This window comes from Lissotriton helveticus, chromosome 4_1 (genome assembly GCF_964261635.1).
Source record: "Lissotriton helveticus chromosome 4_1, aLisHel1.1, whole genome shotgun sequence".
Lineage (NCBI taxonomy): Eukaryota > Metazoa > Chordata > Amphibia > Caudata > Salamandridae > Lissotriton > Lissotriton helveticus.
In genome coordinates this window covers 2,133,358,195-2,133,377,343 of record NC_136063.1, presented here as the reverse complement: position 1 = coordinate 2,133,377,343, position 19,149 = coordinate 2,133,358,195, and the positions used below count along the sequence as shown (strand labels likewise).

Sequence of the window (19,149 nt, the reverse complement as noted above, 5' to 3'; positions counted from 1 at the left end):
TGGGCTACGACTAAATATGGATATGATTCTTATGCCTTTATAAGGATATTATTTATTATAACCATATAAGGGCATAAATTAGGAATATCAAATTAGGGTCCTAGATAGAAATACAACACCCACTCCACGATCTTATGTCCCTCATTACTAAAACTAAGCAATAGTAAACATATAATGGTGCATATGTTTTGCAACCCACCCCAAAATACATAAATTGCATTTGAAATGGTATATGGTAAATACACGAAAATGAGTATTGGTCCTGTACGCTTTTCAAGCAGTGGTATCATTCAGTTTAAAAAGGCATATATATATCAGCTGAATGAATTGCGAAAATTACACATGAAATGGCTCTGAATACAGAAGAGAAGGTCGAGACCATTCCATCACATATTAATACAAATGATGTACATGTGATTGAGGCTGAGGTAATATATTGTCTCTAGAGTTCCTAAAATAGAAGCTCTGTTCTCTAAGAATATTTCTACTTTAAGCAGAGTACATGTGCCAGAAAAAGGTAAATATTTTGGAAGTGAAAAAAAAAATAATTTCGCTTTTTAGGGGAAAAAATAGTTCCAAATGTTTTCAGTAGCTTTTGTTTATCAAAGTTGAAGGCCGAATTCAGAGTTCAGGGAACGCTGTGTGCTTGTTTCTTAAAAAGTTATTCTTTCTGTTCAGGGGAGAACATCATTTCAGACAGACTCACAAAAAATTGGTCTACGACATCAGGTGAAAGTTCGACCAAGTTTGAAAATGCCAAAACAGTGCATATGTGAGAATGATTGCTATCATCGATGTCAGGATCAGCAATGCTCACAGAAGGTTGTACCTGAGTGATGCTGCTCTCATCTCGTACTTCACTGCCACATACTCGTAGTGGTGAAGTCTCAACGAATGCCGTCATCAGAATAGGTAGCCGCTGGGCCGTTACAGGACCTAGCAAAGTATCTGTATCCATTGGTACTGCTGATGGTAGTGTAAGACAGACGTCCAACACGCATTCTTCTCCGCATAGCATAAATCGAAGCACAGGTAAGATGCAATTTTGCCAGATAGGTCTGAATGAAAGAAACCAGGTCATATTCAGATCTCTTAGCCGGGCTAATCCGAGGACTTTAGTTATGTGGTCCCGATAGCGTATAGCTAGGATCGTTTCTTCCATCGTTGATGGAGTCTTGTCTGCAACTTGGCTTGCCATATCGGAGCAGAAGGATCAAAAATAAAATTCCTGCCACGAGTCCCAAAAGTAGAGGTAGGCCGCCAAAGACAGAATGGACAAAATTGGGAAAAATGCCCAGAACTGATTCGAAGGGTGTTAACAGTCCCGAAAAAATTGTCTTAAATACTTGTGCGATGCCACTGGTATCTGACATGTTTAGGATTTGGCTTAACATTTCTACGAAATGCACAGGGCAATTTGTTGATGAATAGGAATGTATCTCTGCCGTTGTTCTTGCAACTTGCAGATCATACGGTTCACTGGACGAGGTCAAAGGCACAGTTGTCTGTAAAAGAATAGACTTCATTCTGCTTAAAGTATCAATTCGAATAGAAGAGATATTCAAATAAGGCCATATTTCCGCCTCCATGTCTGGAGTGCTGTTTGGATACAATACTTGCATACAGCAAGTGACCATGGATCTAACGCTCACGAGATAGGCTTTCCCTGGCACCATGCCACAACAGCTGTGGTCATTGATTAGAATATAGCTCCCGTTAGAAAGCTGTCTAAAGAATGGCACTATCTATGTTGCAGGAGTGCCGTGCAGGTGACATAAAAGGTTATTCGAAGACCCTTCGCAGGCCCCATGCAAGTTAATACCTTGACACAGAAGTATACCGCTTAGTGATCTTTTACAATTGTTACCACTAAGAAATACATCCTTTTTCTTTTCACGGTAACATGTGTGTGTATAAGGTAATTTCCATGTTGACTTGATGTGCCCTTTACCCAACCTTTCATACTGGCCCGCTGGTATATACTCTTGGCAATATTTAAATTGGAAAGTTGTTATCGGAATTGTAATTATTCCGTGTATTATCCATTCAATGACAGGTCTTTCTGACATTGTCAATGGTAATCTCTCAAGTTTTTCAATGCTCCGAATCATATAGTCTGCTCCTTTTTGTGCCAAACTGATTTGTTTATCAGTAAGGTTAAAGATAGAGAATAATGACGTTGTGTTGATTAAACGCCATGGCACGTAGCCTGAACGCAGATTTTGCAACGTCCAGCCAAGCTGTCTAATAGAACGTAATTGGGACTGACCGTGTTGTAACATTAGCAAGTCCTGCTCTATTATATCAATAGCAGATGATACAATACTGTCCAGTGAATATATTCTGGAGGACAGAGTCATTAACCCATTGCCCACAACAGAAAGTGATTTTTCCAAATTAATACGATCAATTTCTCGTATTTTTTCTGCTGTTTCAATTTGCATTACTTTCCAAGCTTCGTTGTACGCAGCATATATACCGGCCTCTATGAAATGTTTTTGACGCTGTTTGCGTGGTCCCAATATGAAATCACGCAAGTCAGCACCGTCTTTAAGTAAAGTCAAGTGTTGCTTAATTTCAGCCAGTGTGGATTTCTGTAGCCATTTGAGGCATAGTTTACCTACACTATATGTTGTAACTATCCCTGGATGTTATCTCTGGGAGTATATAGGGTCTGGCCTGGTCATTTTGAACCCCTGTATTTTGTTCAGGAATCTATCTTGACAGTTATTTGTGTCTGTGGGCCAGATCAACCATTTTTTCCAATCATGATGTGTTCTGTTTTGGTGTAAAATATGGGATACGTCTATCTCCATGTCTGTAGTGCTATTACTATCAGGTATGGCCTTTGGAATAGACGGTTTGTTTAAGTCTTTTATCTTAACTAGGCCAAGACAAGTAGTCTGTTGAATGGTGTCATTCAAGAATATTATTTGTTCTGGGATCATGCAGGCTCTAAATAACGCTTCTAAACCTTGAACCTGCCATTCTTTTGTACCCCAGATGGTTTTTGTTTCAATGTTGTTTTTCCAGAATTCAAAACCAAATGTAATAATTTTTTCATAAAATGTTTCAGAATAGATCAATTTAGTATTTGTCAGCATTGTTTTCATGCCTGTCTTATTTAAAATTTTGAAATAAAACGTTTCTGCATCACTTGTGTTAAACCCTGAGTAGTATGGGAATTTCTCATAAAATGTTTTCGAGCTGCTTTTAGGTGGAGTTGCACAATGTTCCCATTGATTATAATAAAAAACATTTCTAGGTAGAGCAAATTTATGCAAATAGTGATGACCAAAGTGATTATAATAACACATTTCTTCATAATTTGATGAACCCTGTAAGTAATCATGTTCTGTAAATTTTGCTGACATTACTAAATCTGACATCATATTATTAATATTTTCAAAGTCCCAATCATCAGAGAAAGTACTTGGTTTTACAAAGTCACTTAATGAAACCTTAAACTGGTGTAGATATTTCAAGAGCTCAATCGGGCCATAGATTTCATAATCCGTTTTATCCCATGCTACCCCACCAGGAATTGGATTGGCTGTGATGTTCACTGAGGACAGTTCTCTTTTCTCGATGTGAGAGGATGTGTGAGACTTTAGGACCAAGTTGATGTTCTGACTTGCTGTGTCCATTGTACTGTATTTTCCTTCAATGAATTTTCCCAAACATAGAACCATGATGAGCCAAAGCAGGAGGAAAAGTACACCTAACACAATCCAAAATTCAATCCATGGAGAAATCAGATAGGTTTCTTTTAGTTGATGAAGGAGTTCAGTCACTTTGTCTTTAAAAGTTTTTGTTGCTGGCGTTTCTTCAGGCTCGCTTTGATCTTCAGAAAAGTTATCGAAATTGATGAAGTAGCTAGATGCAGTTCTGTCAATTGTTGGAATTGCTTCCGAATTTTCGTTTGCTTTTGGATTTTTCTTTGTTTCATTAGCATAGTCTGAGGCTACATCGTTGTAGACTGGTGTTTCCTGACGAACTGATGCAATTTGGTTTTCAAGAGGCATAAGTTCCATGGCTTTGTTGCATGGTCCTTTTTTATTCACTGCAGGTTTATCAAATGTGATTAGTCTCTCAGTTTGAACCTCTTGTATTGTAGCAAATTTTGGTACTCTGCTATTTCTTGGGAGTCCACTGGGCCTACTACTTATTATTGGCCACATGATTGTGGTTTTACCAGGTCGATGGATACAACTAAGTTCTCCTTTTTACCAGCAAGGGGCGGTAGTACAACTGATCTTGTTCTGCTGACAGCTAAGACAGGTACTGCTTTTCTGTAAGAAGGCCCAAATTCCTTCTTCATCGCGATCTTCTCTCTGACCAGATCCCCAATCTTTGGAATCCAGACAGGTCTTGCTGGGACAGGTGGTTTATCTTCAGTGGCTGTTGGCTGTTACTTTAACTTTATGTTGCTCAGGCTTTTTCTTGTTTCATTTAAGTCCTGTAAAACAGCCAAACGGTCTTTGATATCAAAGCATTTTTCTTCTACCACTGAAGTCTGACTATCAAGGTCCTGAATATGCATTCTAGTACCGAACAATAGTTCATACGGACTGAAAGCTTTTAGAGAATTTCTTGGCTGATTATTAAGACTACGTTGGACACTTGTTAAATGTTGGACCCACCCATCACCCGAACCTAATACCCTCGCCGTTATAGATTGCTTGATGTCCCGGTTTTTTCTTTCCACTACCGCATTTCCCTCAGGATGGAATGGACAAGAGTACCGCAATGCAATGCCCATGCTGGCCATAGCCTCCTTGTAAGCCCTAGAGCTAAACGCAGGACCCTGGTCAGAATGTAGCATGCCCATTGCGTATGTGCCGATAAGGACTCGCAAATCTTTGTGTAACAGTTCTGGAGTCAGCCGAGCGCTGGTGTCTGCATTTTAAGTGAATCTAGTCTTAAATATTATGGGGACGCATTTCTCCTGCTGGATTTCTGCTTATAGATAGCCTGATGCTTTCTAATAAAAAGGTCCTGGCAATACTCCGGTCTGTTCACGACTGCGATCTCTGTTGCAGTCTGGACAGCCCATTGCAAATCTGTAATGTTGCTGGCTGATTGTAATTCTTTAAGAGATTCCTTGATCTCTTGGTGCCTCTGACCCTCACCCATGTGTGCGTCTGCTATTAATAAGACTCTCCTGTTCGTGTTCGGAATTACTCTATCCCCCACTCCAGGGATTTGAGCAAAAGGAACGGGGTTTGCATCAATTATGTATGTATTATTGAGTGGATAGTTCACAGGTAATGCTGCATAGTCGCCTTTTGAAGACTCTTTTACCGCCAGCATGATTTCCCCGTCTATGTATTTTTCTGAACGCTTTTTTGTGGCTACGGAAGCCGGCTGAACTGCTTCCGCTGTGGCTGGGTCAGCCAATGAATTCCCTGCAACGTGAACGCCATCACGTTGATGACTCAGTGTATGTATCACGTGAGTCTTTCGTAGTTCTTTCTGCAAAAGAACTACCTGTTCCCAAAGCTTCTTATGGTTTATTGTGGCACCTGTGTCATCTTTGTAATCGTTTTGAACCCAGTTCTGCAAGTCATTATTGTAAGACCTGACGCAGTAATGCGAATGGCACACTATTAGTGTTGGGAATTCACGATCGGCATTTTCCAGCGCCATCTTTAAAGACCTGATTTCAGCTCGCTGAGCTGAACAGTTTCTGAGTGATTCAGTTTTGGTGACTATTGGTCTGAATTTACCAAAGCGCCAGCGACCTTTAACAATCGCGCACGCCGCGTTGTAGGGTTTTTCCTCTACATCGTAGTGTTGTGCAAATCTGTGCATGTAGATTACACATGTGTACTGTTCGAGAAGTAGAATTTCGATTGGCAGAGGATATTCTTCTTCATATTCTAGATCTTTTAATTTTTTCATTTTCGGGTCAAAATAGTATTTCACGTCTTCTCCAGCAAGAGAATTTTCCCATTGTATACATTTTGGATCTAATGCCACAGCAGTCAAATTGCGTGGGCTTGTTAGTGCCTCAATGGCTGATTCTGCTGTTAAAACAGTTATCCTTCTGCCTTGGGCTTGGGCTCTTTCTTTTGCTACAGCAGTTTGAACCGCTATGAGAATTTTTTCAGTTGAACTGAATTTCATTTCAGCTTTAGTGTACAAATGTGATTTGTAAGCTATTGGTACCGTTTCTCCCTCATTAGAGGTCAGGTACGTGAATCCGCATCTTCCTGGGATGACTCGGATTACAAGGTTGCGTACGTTTTCGCGTGTTTGCAATTTTGTTTTAGCTAACATGTCTGTTTGCAATGATCTTAAAATTTCTGTGTGTTTCTGAGTCCAATTTATCTGATTTGAAATCAGGTTGTATTAATTCATAGAGAGGTTTAACCTCTCCGCATAATTTAGAATGTATGTTCTTCCTTAATTCAGGAAACCTAGTATTGATTGTAAGTTCTTCAGCGTTTTTGGTGCTTGGAGTACAGCGCACTTCTCTAAGAAGTTGTCTGCTAGGCTCTTGCCTTCACTTGATAATTCATATCCTAAAAACAGGACTATTAGATGGGCAATTCGTGACTTTTTAAAGTTGAATTTGTAACCCTCAGCTGCAAACCCAAGTGTCTCCAGGTCATCATCTGTGAGATAGATGTCATCGACATAAGATACTGCCTCATCATCATATATTTGTAGTAACTCTGTTACCCTTGCTGAGAATAATCCTGGGCTATTCTTGAATCCCTGTGGGAGTCGACAGAAGTTTTTTTGTGACCCCATTATTGAGAACGCGGTCAAATACCTGCTCTCAGGTGCAATGTTTTGACAAAAGAATCCATTAGAGATGTCTAATGTTGTTTTGTATTTTTTGCACACGATGTTATTCATTAGTGCTACACTGTGTGAATTTTGTACTGCAAATGTTTTGCAACAGGAGTTTAAGTGTCTGTAGTCCAAAACTAGACGATATGAATCGTCTGGCTTGGAGACAGGAAACAAAGGATTGTTCATTTGTGAGGTGCATGTTTCAATCACCCCCTGGTATTCAAGTTGATCTAAGATCTCCCTGACTTGCTTTTTAGCTTCTTGTTTAACTGGGTACTGCCTCTGTGCAGTGGGTTGACTTTTTAACTGGATTTTGTGAGGAGGAGAATCCTCATCCCATCCAACATGATTTTTATATAATGCAGGAGCTTGGGCCACTGCCCATTTTCTTGCAAGTGTATATTTTCTATGAATTGGAATATGATTTGAGAAGGCAGGCATAATCATTTCTTCGCCATGAGGGCACTCCCTGACAAATTCAGGTGGCCAGTCTTTCTCAGCTGGAAGGATGTCATAGCCTTTCGAAAGGTTATCCCAAAAGAGACCCCTTACTTTCCTAGTCTTATCTCCCTCTATACGTAATGTTATTTCGTATATTTTATGAGGTTCGCTAACTCTGGTATCTGCAGTTTCCACTTGAATGTATTCATTCGTGTCCACTGTCTCCAGAAGATTCATTAGGATCTTGCGAGCTATGGTCACTTCTGCTGCGCTGTCTAGCATTGTCCGGGCCCACTCTCCGTTTTTCAGTTGTGTCCTCAGTATCCTCGGCATGTTTAATTATTTTAATACTGGCTATCTTCTTTCTTGGAAATTGTAATTTTTTACTTTGATGAGCAGGTTCCTTGTCCTTGGACTTGACGTGCTCTTCCCTGTGTTCTGACCGTTCTCTTCTTTCCGATTTCTGCGAGGAAGTCTGAAAAGATCGAGAGGGACGTGTATCAATATCTTGATATCTATCAGGTTTTTTCAAATTATCCCTATTTCTAAGGTTGTATCTTTTCTCAGAGGGCTCCCTCTGGGGAGACTTGTTTCCTCGGTCAGGAGATCTTTCTCTTCGTTGAGGAGACCTTCCTCTGGACTGGAATCTTTTTTCTTTGGGAGTGGATTGTTTATTACCATCCCAACTCTTTTTTGGAGTATTTAGATTATTTTTAATAAATGTTTTTTCAGGATTTTCAGTTAGTTGGGGTTTAACTGGTTTCCCACCCAAACTGTCTCTACCTCGTTCTTCATAGGATTTTTCTATGATTCTGGTAAGTTCAAATGGTTGTTCTGCTATATCTGTTTCTTTAAATTTCTGGCGGATCGCCACAGATGCTGCTTCTCCTTTTATGTTGGCTATTAATATAGCCGAGACCTGCTTGAAGTCTTTCAGTAATTTCATACCCAGAGTTAAAGCAGGTTCTGGACCATATTCATTTTCAATCTGTCTTAGCACATCTGGTATTACCGCCATGGACGGAACACCATGTGTTTTTGTGTAAATGGAAGCAAAAACTGTGCTCCAAGTGTCACAGTCCTCCACATGTGGTGCGATCCCCATTGGAAGACAGATAGTCAGAATTCTGTGTTTCTCATGAGCTGTAGTATTAGGAAATACTGCCTCAATTTGGGTTATTTTTTGTGCTAACCGGAATGTAATTTGTTCCCGTTTTGATGAGGGGTCAGCTGTGGAATGTTAATAGCTGTTTGGACTGTTGAAGTCCGCATTACATATTGGACTAATTGTCTATGTATTTTAAACAGTAATTTTAGCTGAGCTAAAAGTTCCCGGTCTGACATTTTATCAATGTCTGGATGTGGTGTGTAGCTGGCTAGAACCGGCCACATTGCTCCTGGTCTACCTAGTGGACCTAGCCTGGTGATGTGATTTTGATGTTTTAGGGCGCCTTTAAACCAGAGCAGGTGCTCTTGGTAATTTAATGGGATTTCAACCTCCTCGAAAGGAGTGTATTCATCCGGAGGTTCCTCTATTTTGTAATAGTGGAATTTGTGTGTTACAGGGTTTGCTGCTGGAAAGTTTATCCATGAATAGAATACCTCTGTCTGCCGATATTCATGGGCCTCTACCATGAATATGACTGTACCACCTCTTGGTGTTAGTCCATTTTCTATAAGTTTAAGAGTTATAGTTTTTCTTACATTTACCGGAATGATTATAGCATTCGGGTCGTTGTCTTGGAGACTTGTGTCATCCGCTAGGAGTTGAGCTGCTATTCTAGCTGCCTCCCTTTCATCTTCACTCTCCCTCATTTTACTGAAAGAAGTTTTGTGGCAGATCAAGTTTCAAGGAAACAAAGATTAGGTGCACATTATTTTGGAACACTGTATCCTTCAACGTTGACTAAACCAAAAACTATACATAGGAATCTCTTCCTACTAAGTTCCGGCGGATTTTAACCTTTTACCCACTCCAGACGTCTATTGGAGTTTTTACGAGAAAAAGGTCTGGTGAAAAAGCACGACTGAGTTACTCTAACGTCTTGCCTTAGATTTATCGCCTTACCAAACGTTGGGCGCCATGTAGTGTAGTTCCTATATACCTAATAGGCTCTGCGCTTTGGAATAATATAAACAGCAGTTTAGACGTAGGACTGAGGTCATCTAGGTCTCTACTGACTATCTTAGACCTAATTAGTTTTGCCAGCTAGCTCAGAGGTCACTAGAAACTTTCTCGAATAAACAAGGAGGAGTTTAACTTCCCTGGATAGACAAGAAGGGATTAGCTTCTGACAACCATAAAACATGACAACTTTGCTCCCTCAGAATAAGAGTGTATCTCTAGAGTTGTGTGAAAACAATAGACAGCTATTTCACTCAGTCAATTGTGCATACTTAGTTTCACCAGAGTGCAGAGAAATAGAGAGATGGGCGTTTTCAATAAAAGGTGTTAGTTATTAAGCAGTCTTCTTTCTCATGCAAGAGAAATGAATTGCCACAATTGCAATACTTATAGTAAAGTAAAGTGCGTACAGTAAAAGGAGTATTATAAAATAATACTGTAACCATATGATACTTTAAAATAGATAAAATATATACATACATAAATTCATTGACTAACGTACTCAACTGGTGCTTCTAAATATGCCTACCCCGGTGTACCTGACCTAAGCCTAATACTTGGGAAGGAGTAAGTAAGTAGCAGTTTAAGTTAAGTTGGTTTTGCCAAGAATCTGAATCAATAATTCTCTTTAAGGGTTTAGTCAGCTCCGTACCTGGGTAATAGAAAGCAGGAGGTCTGGTATCTCTCTCTCAGGACTCGATATCCCAGCAACCCGCAGGGGCAGCTGAAAACACCGGAGCTGGATTTTCTCGGCTGGAGAAAAAGACAGCGTCTCTCTCAGTGCGTCAAAAGGGAGGGGCGGCGTCCGTGGGCTCTCGCATCAGCTGGGCTCTCGGGCAAGTAGATTGCCGCTCTGCTCCAAACCACTGTGTGTTTGCTTAAGGCATCGTTGGTATATTTATACCTGGAAGGTGCCGGGTTTGACGTAAGGTTGGACATAAGACGTCAATAAAGATGTCACTAAGAACTGGCCGTTCTTTCAGTGCTCACAGGAGTTCTAGGACAAATCAAAACAGAAGCATGGGGATTACCCAGGTTGCTGGAGGTTTGCTTTGTTTAAAGAACGCGTTGTACTCTCTAGGAGTCTGGGGAAGAAGCCTTGCTTAATTTGGACTGCATGGGCTACGACTAAATATGGATATGATTCTTATGCCTTTATAAGGATATTATTTATTATAACCATATAAGGGCATAAATTAGGAATATCGAATTAGGGTCCTAGATAGAAATACAACACTCTCATTCTTTTTCTCTCACTTCCTCTCTCTCCCTTTCTCCCTGTCACACTGTTTGTCTCTCTTTTCCTCTCTCTTACTGTTTCTTTCTCTCTTCCTGTTATCTCACTCTTTCTTTCTTTCCTTCTTTCTTTCTTTCTTCCTCTCTCTCACTCTTTGTCTCTCTCTCTCTTTCTCTCTCTCTCTTCTCTCTCACAGTTTCTCTCTTCCTCTCTTGTATCTCTCTCTTTCTCTCTCTCTCTCACTCTCTTTCGCTGTCTTCTTCTCTGTCTTACTCTTTCTTTCTGTCTGCCTTCCTCTTTCTCACTCTTTCTCTCTCTCTCTCTTTTCTCTCACTGTTTCACTCTTTCTCTCTTCCTCTCTCACTCTTTCTCTACCTCTCTTTCTCTCTTGCTCTTCTCTCTCACAGTTTCCCTCTTTCTCTCTTCCTTGTATCTCTCTCTTTCTCTCTCTCACTCTTCCTCTCTCTCTCTCTCTCTTCCTCTCCCTCACACTTTTTCACTCTTTCTCTCTTCCTCTCTCACTCTTTCTCTCTCGCTCTCTCTATCTCTCGCTTCTCTCTCACAGTTTCACTCTTTCTCTCTTCCTTGTATCCCTCTCTCTACTCTCTCACAGTTTCTCTCTTTCTCTCTTCCTTGTATCTCACTCTTTCTCTCTCTCTTTCTCTTTCGCTCTCTCTCTTCCTCTCTCTCACTCTTTCTCTCTCTTCCTCTCTCTCACACTGTTTCTCTCTTTCTATCTTCCTTGTATCTCACTCTTCCTCTCTTTCTCTTTCCCTTGCTAAACGCATAACGCACCATCTTTTTTTTCTGTTTGTCTTGCAGGCTATGATTCACAAATTGTCGAGGGATGATACGCCATGGCTATACATAGTTTTATTTGTTGTTGTTTTCTTTTAATAAAATATTTAACACACATAGTTTTATTTGTTGTTGTTTTGTTTTAATAAAATGTTTTATATGTAAATCCATACATGACTAAGATTCTTATTTGTCCAACCTCACAAGCATTTTTTTAATTAAAACTACAACACCAGCCGATTTGTTAAGCTCCACATTTAAAAACGTTCCTGTCACATTTGTTTGTTGGGGGAGAGCGGGGATGGCGGACAAGCAGCTGCTGCTGGGGAAGTAGTGTTGGGTGTCTGACCTGCATCATCGTTGCCTCCATTGCAACTTTTCTCAGAGACCTGCAAACCGTCAGCCTGGCTCGTGAAAAGTGCACACACGGTATCAATTGAAATACAAAGTATTGTACTCTATTGTATATTCAGTATAAATCAAGAAATTATTTTCCACTTCTTCTTGTCTGAGCAATTCTTTCTTTTTATTGCTCATGCAATCTCACGCCAGCCGACACGTGTTTCGTCAGAGTACAGATTGCTCTGACTATTCAGGGCTTTCTTCTAATATTGGCGTGTGTTGTAATCCCGCTTAACCGGTGATAATTCCAACCCGGTAAGGGTATCATGTGCTGTAGCTCGTAATAGGGATCTTCACTTCTCCTTCATGTGTAAGTTATCATGATCAATCTGCCGTATAGAATGAGCACGGGCGGAACAGGAACAGACCTTATGATTCAAAACCTGACTCTGATTAGGTAACTCTTGATTCCGCGAGATAGTTCTAGTTTAAGATTATTTCTCCGCATATGTAATCCAAACGGTCCGAATATCCCCGGACCTTTAGTTCTGCCCGGCCGCGTATCTGGCGTCTCGCTGTCGGTGGGAGGTTAGAACACGGAAAACTACAACACCAGCCGATTTGTTAAGCTCCACATTTAAAAACGTTCCTGTCACATTTTTTTGTTGGGGGAGAGCGGGGATGGCGGACAAGCAGCTGCTGCTGGGGAAGTAGTGTTGGGTGTCTGACCTGCATCATCGTTGCCTCCATTGCAACTTTTCTCAGAGACCTGCAAACCGTCAGCCTGGCTCGTGAAAAGTGCGGACCCGAGAAGTCGCACCAGAAGAGCTGCGAGCCCCCCAGTGGTTCGTAGAGGGAGACTTGCGGGCCCAAGAAGGTTGTTGACGGTATTCTAGTGATGTGGGTAGAGGGTGCGTTACCTGCTGATGTGGGGAGAGGCAGCGTGAAAGGGGTATCTCTCACAGACAGAGCTCCGGTATGCTTTCAGAAATGCCTTGGACAGGTGGCAGTTAACGGACTGAATCACAAAATGGCTTTTCAATGTTCATATAGTAAGACTTATGAACAGTTCATACCCAGGCTCACAGAGGGACAACTGCGGCCCGTCCGCTCGACTCACAGAGGCAGAACTACGAGCCGTCCGCTCCCAAAGGAACAGCAACGTAGTAGCTTGCAGAGGAGGTACAGGCACAGCAGCGTACTTGCCGGCAAAGGTAGACAGCTGTGTGCCGACGGACTGGCTTCTAAAGGCATACCTCCGAAGTGGTGATGTTGGGCACAGGGAACATGAAAGGGTTATCTTCCTACTAGTGTCCTGGAGTGGAAGTTGTGCTGCCTGGCGCTCACCTTTTTTTCCTTCATTGTTAATAAATCTTAAACCCTCACTGTGTCCAAATCATCATTACACAGAGCTCCGCTATATTAAATTGCCTCCGGAACCTTTCTTTTATATTTTCACTCAATGCAAGGCACAAGATGGCTGATAACACTTCCTGGTTTCAAGTGTTAGCAGCCAATCAGAGAACACTTCCTGCTTTGAAGAGTTAACAGCCAATTAGAGGCAAGCTTCTGCTCGGGAGTAAGGCACCGACCCAATATATATATATATATATTTCCTTTACTATCTCAAAAACTACTGAACGGATTTACATCATTTCAACAAAACCGCACTTTCTGAACCAAGACCTTTCTACCTGCCAAAGTTGGTGTAATTCCGTTGAGCAGTTTGACCTGTAGCCTTGTCTAAAGTTTGCTATGGAAAATCCATTGAGAAAACACGTTTTCACACCCCTCTTTTTTCTCATACTCCCTTGACCAATCACCCCTAAACTTACATGATATGAGCTGATCAAAAAAGAGAAACTTTTTGGAAAGTTTCATAAAGAATCGTCAAACTACGCCAAAGTTATAAGCAGATGGAGAGCTCCAGGAGGGGGGCCACGCAACCCCCCTCCCAACATGAGTGAACCTACGAGTCTACTGGGACCCCAGCGGGCACCCGCAGCTCCAACGATCCCCGCTATTATTTTTTAAGAAATGCCCCAGGGACCTACCCACCCGGGGTCTCATTAAAATAAAACACGGGAACCCATGACCCCAGCGCGAATTACGCTGATTTTTAATTTTTATTTAAAAAAACTTTGGGGCCCTGGGGTCCTTCTGGGCCTAGGGGGTCAGGGTGTTTCTACTCTTCCCCCTTCAATTCTTTGCTACCTTTGTTTCTCTGTTTTCTAACTACTAGCTTCTACTGAGCCACAAGATGGCTGCCAAGACTTCCTGGTTTGGAGTGTTGCCAGCCAATTAGAGTGAAGCTCGTGCACGGGACTTAGGCACCGCCCAGATATTGACACTTTTATTTTTCAAATTTCTCAGCAACTACTGAACGGATTTGCACCATTTACAGTAAGGTTGCTTTCTGACCCACGCACTACCTTTGTGCCAAATTTGGGGTAATTCCGTTCAGTATTTCTGGCTGTAGCCTTGCACAAAGTTTCCTATGGGAAATTGATTTTTTGACTCTTATTTTTTTAATTTCTCAAAAACTACTGAGCATATTTACACCATTTAAAAAAAAGGTCGCTCTCTGAACCACGCTCCAACTTTCTGCCAAAGTTGGGGTAATTCCGTTCAGCAGTTCGCGCTGTAGCTCGTTGCAAAATTTCCTATGGAAATTAACATTGGCTTGACGAATTACCCTGAAACTTTAAGGATAGGAGCTGACCTAAAAAGTGCATCTTTTTGGTAAATTTTGTAAATATTCGTTAAACGACGCCAAAATAATAAGCAAATCAAAAAATGCTTTTCCAATGGAAACTAGGTTGTAATTATTGCAACTATAACTACCTACTGGCGACCGCCAGTTGGTAATATATATATATATATATATATTACCAACTGGCGGTCGCCAGTAGGTATATATAGTTAGGATTTTTTCTCTATGGGATTTTTGAAAATTCTATGTCGAATAACTTTGGCGTCTGAGGACGGAATTGGCTGAAATTTTCAGGAAAATGGAACATTTTGTTTCTGAGCAGCCCCTGAAAATGTGGGGGGGTTTCGTCAAGGGGGGGCCGAGAAAAAAGGGGGGTCCCAAAATGCGTTTTTCCCATGCAATTTTCCATAGGGCGATTGGACTCACTTGAGAAATTAACGTTCAAAAAAATATATATATCTGTAAGCGTGCTCCGGGCAGCGCCCCGGTACGCGTACCTGACGCGTAACGGAACTTCGCGAAGCGAAGCTGATTGGCTCTCCGGTGTCTGTCAACATTCTAAACAGTCCGGAGCGGCCGCCATCTTGTCTCTCGGTAGGATCGAGAGACAAGAGAAGGCCAAAACAAAGGGGTAAATGACCATAAGGGGGCATAGTAGATCCTCCCTGACCCCCTAGGTTTGATGTGGAGGCTTTAAAAGGGCCCCGCGGGGAAAAAAAAAAACAAAACATTTTTTTTGCGTGGGGAGCGCCCGGTACGCGCACCGGGAAGCGGTCTGGGGAGCGTACTATAAGGAAAAAAGAATGATAGACTTTTTAAATATTGTATGGTTATTGATTGTTCATTTTGTTGTTTTTTTTTGTTGCTTTTATATATAACTATCTAAAAATGTTTTCCCAAATTAATTTAAAGTGCATGACATAGTTCTCCTTTCAAATTTACAAAATAACATCTTACCTTTTAAAAACAAGTTTAAGTTGTCAGGGAAAATGCTCTTGCAATGTACTTCAGGAAGTAGTAGTCAAAATGGCTGTGTTTCTCTCTCTTTCTTTATATATATTCAGGTACATAACCAATCAAATGTCAGGTAAAAAAAGTAGAAAATGAAAGTAACATTTTAATTGGTTGTCAATTCCAACAATTCAGATGTGTTTTGTGAAGTAATTTACCTCAGGGTATTTAGAGAGGTCTACAGGCTAAATGGCTAAATGGAATTCCAACCAAATTTGTGAAAATGGTAGGGATTGGTATGTAGTATGAGCTAATCTATATTTGGTGAAAGTGTCTCCAGTGGTTTTTCTGTATATTACTTTCCCACCTTTTTTGAGCGAGCGCTTCCCGGTGCGCGCCCCGGTACGCGAACCGGCAGCATTACGGGAGTCCTCCATTTTGTGTTTCGGTAGAATTGAGATACAAGATGGAGGGCAAATAATGTTGAGAATGGGTAGAAGGGGGCACGGTAGACGTATCCTGACACCCTAGGTTTTCTGAGGGTGGCTGAGGAGGCCCATATGTGCGAGAAAAAAACATTTTTTTTCAAATTTTTCTCACGGTTAGCGTCCGGTGCGCGTACCGGGTAGCGCTCCGGGGAGCGTACTTTGGTGAAAATTAGTGAAAAAAGTTAGAGTAAAATAATAATTGTGAGTGATCAGATGTAGGGTAGCTCTGAAAAGAGCTTTTGGGTCCTGTTGCTGATTTAGGTACCTACAAGTAGGTACCAATGCACAGTCTTAAATTCAGGATGAAAATTCTGTTCCCTTCATCTGAGAAGTGAACTCCATCTGCTCTGTAGATATCTTGCATGTAGTAACGCAAGTTATTGTTGTAGATGGAGCCCATTCCATGGTCTATCATGTAAGCTGAAACAGACTTATTTACATGCTTCCTCGATTTCTCAATTTGTGGACAAAATTGGTTGGACCACCTCCATTTCTGTCTTTGGCATATATTTGAATATACCAAGGCAGTTTGAGGAAAAAGTGCCATCAATTGGTCAAAGGTGTCTTTTAAAAGCATTTCCAGACCTACCCCAGTCAAAGTGCCCAACTCATTTCCTCCACAGTGCACAATTAACAGGTCAGGTTTTGGCAAATGCAAAAAGGTTTTCACCAATGGTATCAATTGGTGACATCTTAATCCTCTGTGGCCAATCCAGTTGATTTCCACATTTTGTAAATTGAGGTTGTGTAAATTTCTGTTATCAGCATACCCTTGAGCCCAGTGGATGTAACTATGTCCAATAATCCAGACAGAAAACATGGTGAGAGGAGGTTCTGCTGCAGTCAGATGAAGTGTGGGAATGTAATGGCAGTTGGAACAGTAGGAGTATGTAATGAAAAAAACTGTGGAGTTTCTGTGGTAATTAATCAGTAGCAGTGATTGGTGGATTTTGATTGCTGAAAACAGAAAGTTAGGGTGCATGGATGAGTTCTTTGAAAGATGTAATTTGAATGGTCAATAAAAAATCATTTTATGAAAAATTGCACTGGATGCGCAGGTGTACTGAGAGTTCAGAGTTCAATTGACACATTGTTGTGTGAACTTGCAAACATGAGAGGTCTTTCAGGAGGTGGTTGCTATGGAAAAAAGGCAGAAAGGGCAGAAGGGGGAAGGGTGTTGATTTGAAAAAAGTGAGGGAAGAGTTTTGATTGGGTGACATGAGAGATATGTGTGATGAATTACAGCATTTCTGTGCCATTGTTGGTTGCAGCCTCTGGAGTGCATACCTTTTGCTCTGCTGAAGACAAATTGGTGTGTGTCTGAGACTGTTTTGAAACTCAAAAAGTATTTGCTAAGGTGAGAAAAGATTCATTTAATTTAGATAGAGAATAGTATGCTTTAGGGAGAAAATTATGAAGAAAGTTGTGTATTTAAAATGTTGCTTTGTTTCATAGGTTGCTTGGGGCATATTTACAAGGCCTTTGAGTCCCTTTGATGTTATTTTTCCCATTTTAATTTAAGACATTTCCCCGTGGTGCAAGGTCCTTGTAAATACGCCCCCATGTGTGCTTGGCAAATTTAGATTTTGTTTCTTTGAGTTACATAGCCATGTTAAAAGTGATGCAAAAATGGTGCAAGGGCCTTCAAAATACGCTTTCATGTGTGTTAGGGCATTTTAAGTCACTTCCCCATGAATGTAGTTGAATAACTGCTTTACTTGATGTGTTTAAAAACGTTTATTGAAGTCATTTAAGTTTCTTGATATGTACTGCTAGAGTTTCATAGGCTGCTTGGGGCATATTTACAAGGCCTTTGAGTCCCTTTGATGTTATTTTCCCCATTTTAATTTAAGTCATTTCCCCGTGGTGCAAGGTCATTGTAAATACGCCCCCATGTGTGCTTGGCAAATTTAGATTTTGTTTCTTTGAGTTACATAGCCATGTTAAAAGTGATGGAAAAATGGTGCAAGGGCCTTCATAATACGCTTTCATGTGTGTTAGGGCATTTTAAGTCACTTCCCCTTGAATGTAGTTGAATAACTGCTTTACTTGATGTGTTTAAAAACGTTTATTGAAGTCATTTAAGTTTCTTGATATGTACTGCTAGAGTTTCATAGGCTGCTTGGGGCATATTTACAAGGCCTTTGAGTCCCTTTGATGTTATTTTCCCCATTTTAATTTAAGTCATTTCCCCGTGGTGCAAGTTCCTTGTAAATACGCCCCCATGTGTGCTTGGCAAATTTAGATTTTGTTTCTTTGAGTTACATAGCCATGTTAAAAGTGATGGAAAAATGGTGCAAGGGCCTTCAAAATACGCTTTCATGTGTGTTAGGGCATTTTAAGTCACTTCCCCTTGAATGTAGTTGAATAACTGCTTTACTTGATGTGTTTAAAAACGTTTATTGAAGTCATTTAAGTTTCTTGATATGTACTGCTAAAGTTTCATAGGCTGCTTGGGGCATATTTACAAGGCCTTTGAGTCCCTTTAATGTTATTTTCCCCATTTTAATTTAAGTCATTTCCCCGTGGTGCAAGGTCCTTGTAAATACGCCCCCATGTGTGCTTGGCAAATTTAGATTTTGTTTCTTTGAGTTACATAGCCATGTTAAAAGTGATGGAAAAATGGTGCAAGGGCCTTCAAAATACGCTTTCATGTGTGTTAGGGCATTTTAAGGGATCTATGATGTTACAACGCGTTATTTTACAACGCAGACCGTTACATCGCAATTTTTACAACGCAGGATCCATTACAACGCATGGCATTACAACGCATGGCATTACATCGCAGATGCTATTACAACGCATGGCATTACATCGTAAGTATAGGTAAGTATACCTTTTAAAAAAAATTTAATTATTTTAATTTAATTAAATTATTTTAATTAAAATATTTTTTAAAATAGTATTTATTTTTATTTAATAATTTTAAATCTATTTATTTAAATTAATTTTAATAAAATTTGTAATTAATTTTATTTAATTAATATAATTAAATTAATTTATTTTAAATATTTTTTTGATTGTAATTAAAATAAATTATTTAAAGTAATGTATTTAATTTAATTATTTAAATTAAGAAATGTAATTAATATAATATAATTAATTTTATTTAACTTAAAAACACCCCTGTACCCCAAAACCCAAACCCTGCCCTGAAACCTAAAAACACCCCTGTACCCCAAAACCCAAACCCTGCCCTGAAACCTAAAAACACCCCTGTACCCCAAAACCCAAACCCTGCCCTGAAACC

The 19,149-nt window shown here is 40.4% G+C and overlaps 1 protein-coding gene across 1 annotated transcript in view; it reads left to right on the top strand.

Annotated features, from left to right (window-relative positions):
• The window catches only part of LOC144828257 (uncharacterized), a 321,312-nt gene extending 309,767 nt beyond the window's left edge, over positions 1-11,545 (top strand). The window contains exon 6 of the mRNA XM_078686331.1: positions 11,430-11,545. The gene's annotated coding sequence lies outside the window, so the exon portion shown is untranslated. The remainder of the gene's footprint in view (positions 1-11,429) is intronic.
• The last annotated feature ends 7,604 nt before the right edge of the window (positions 11,546-19,149 follow it).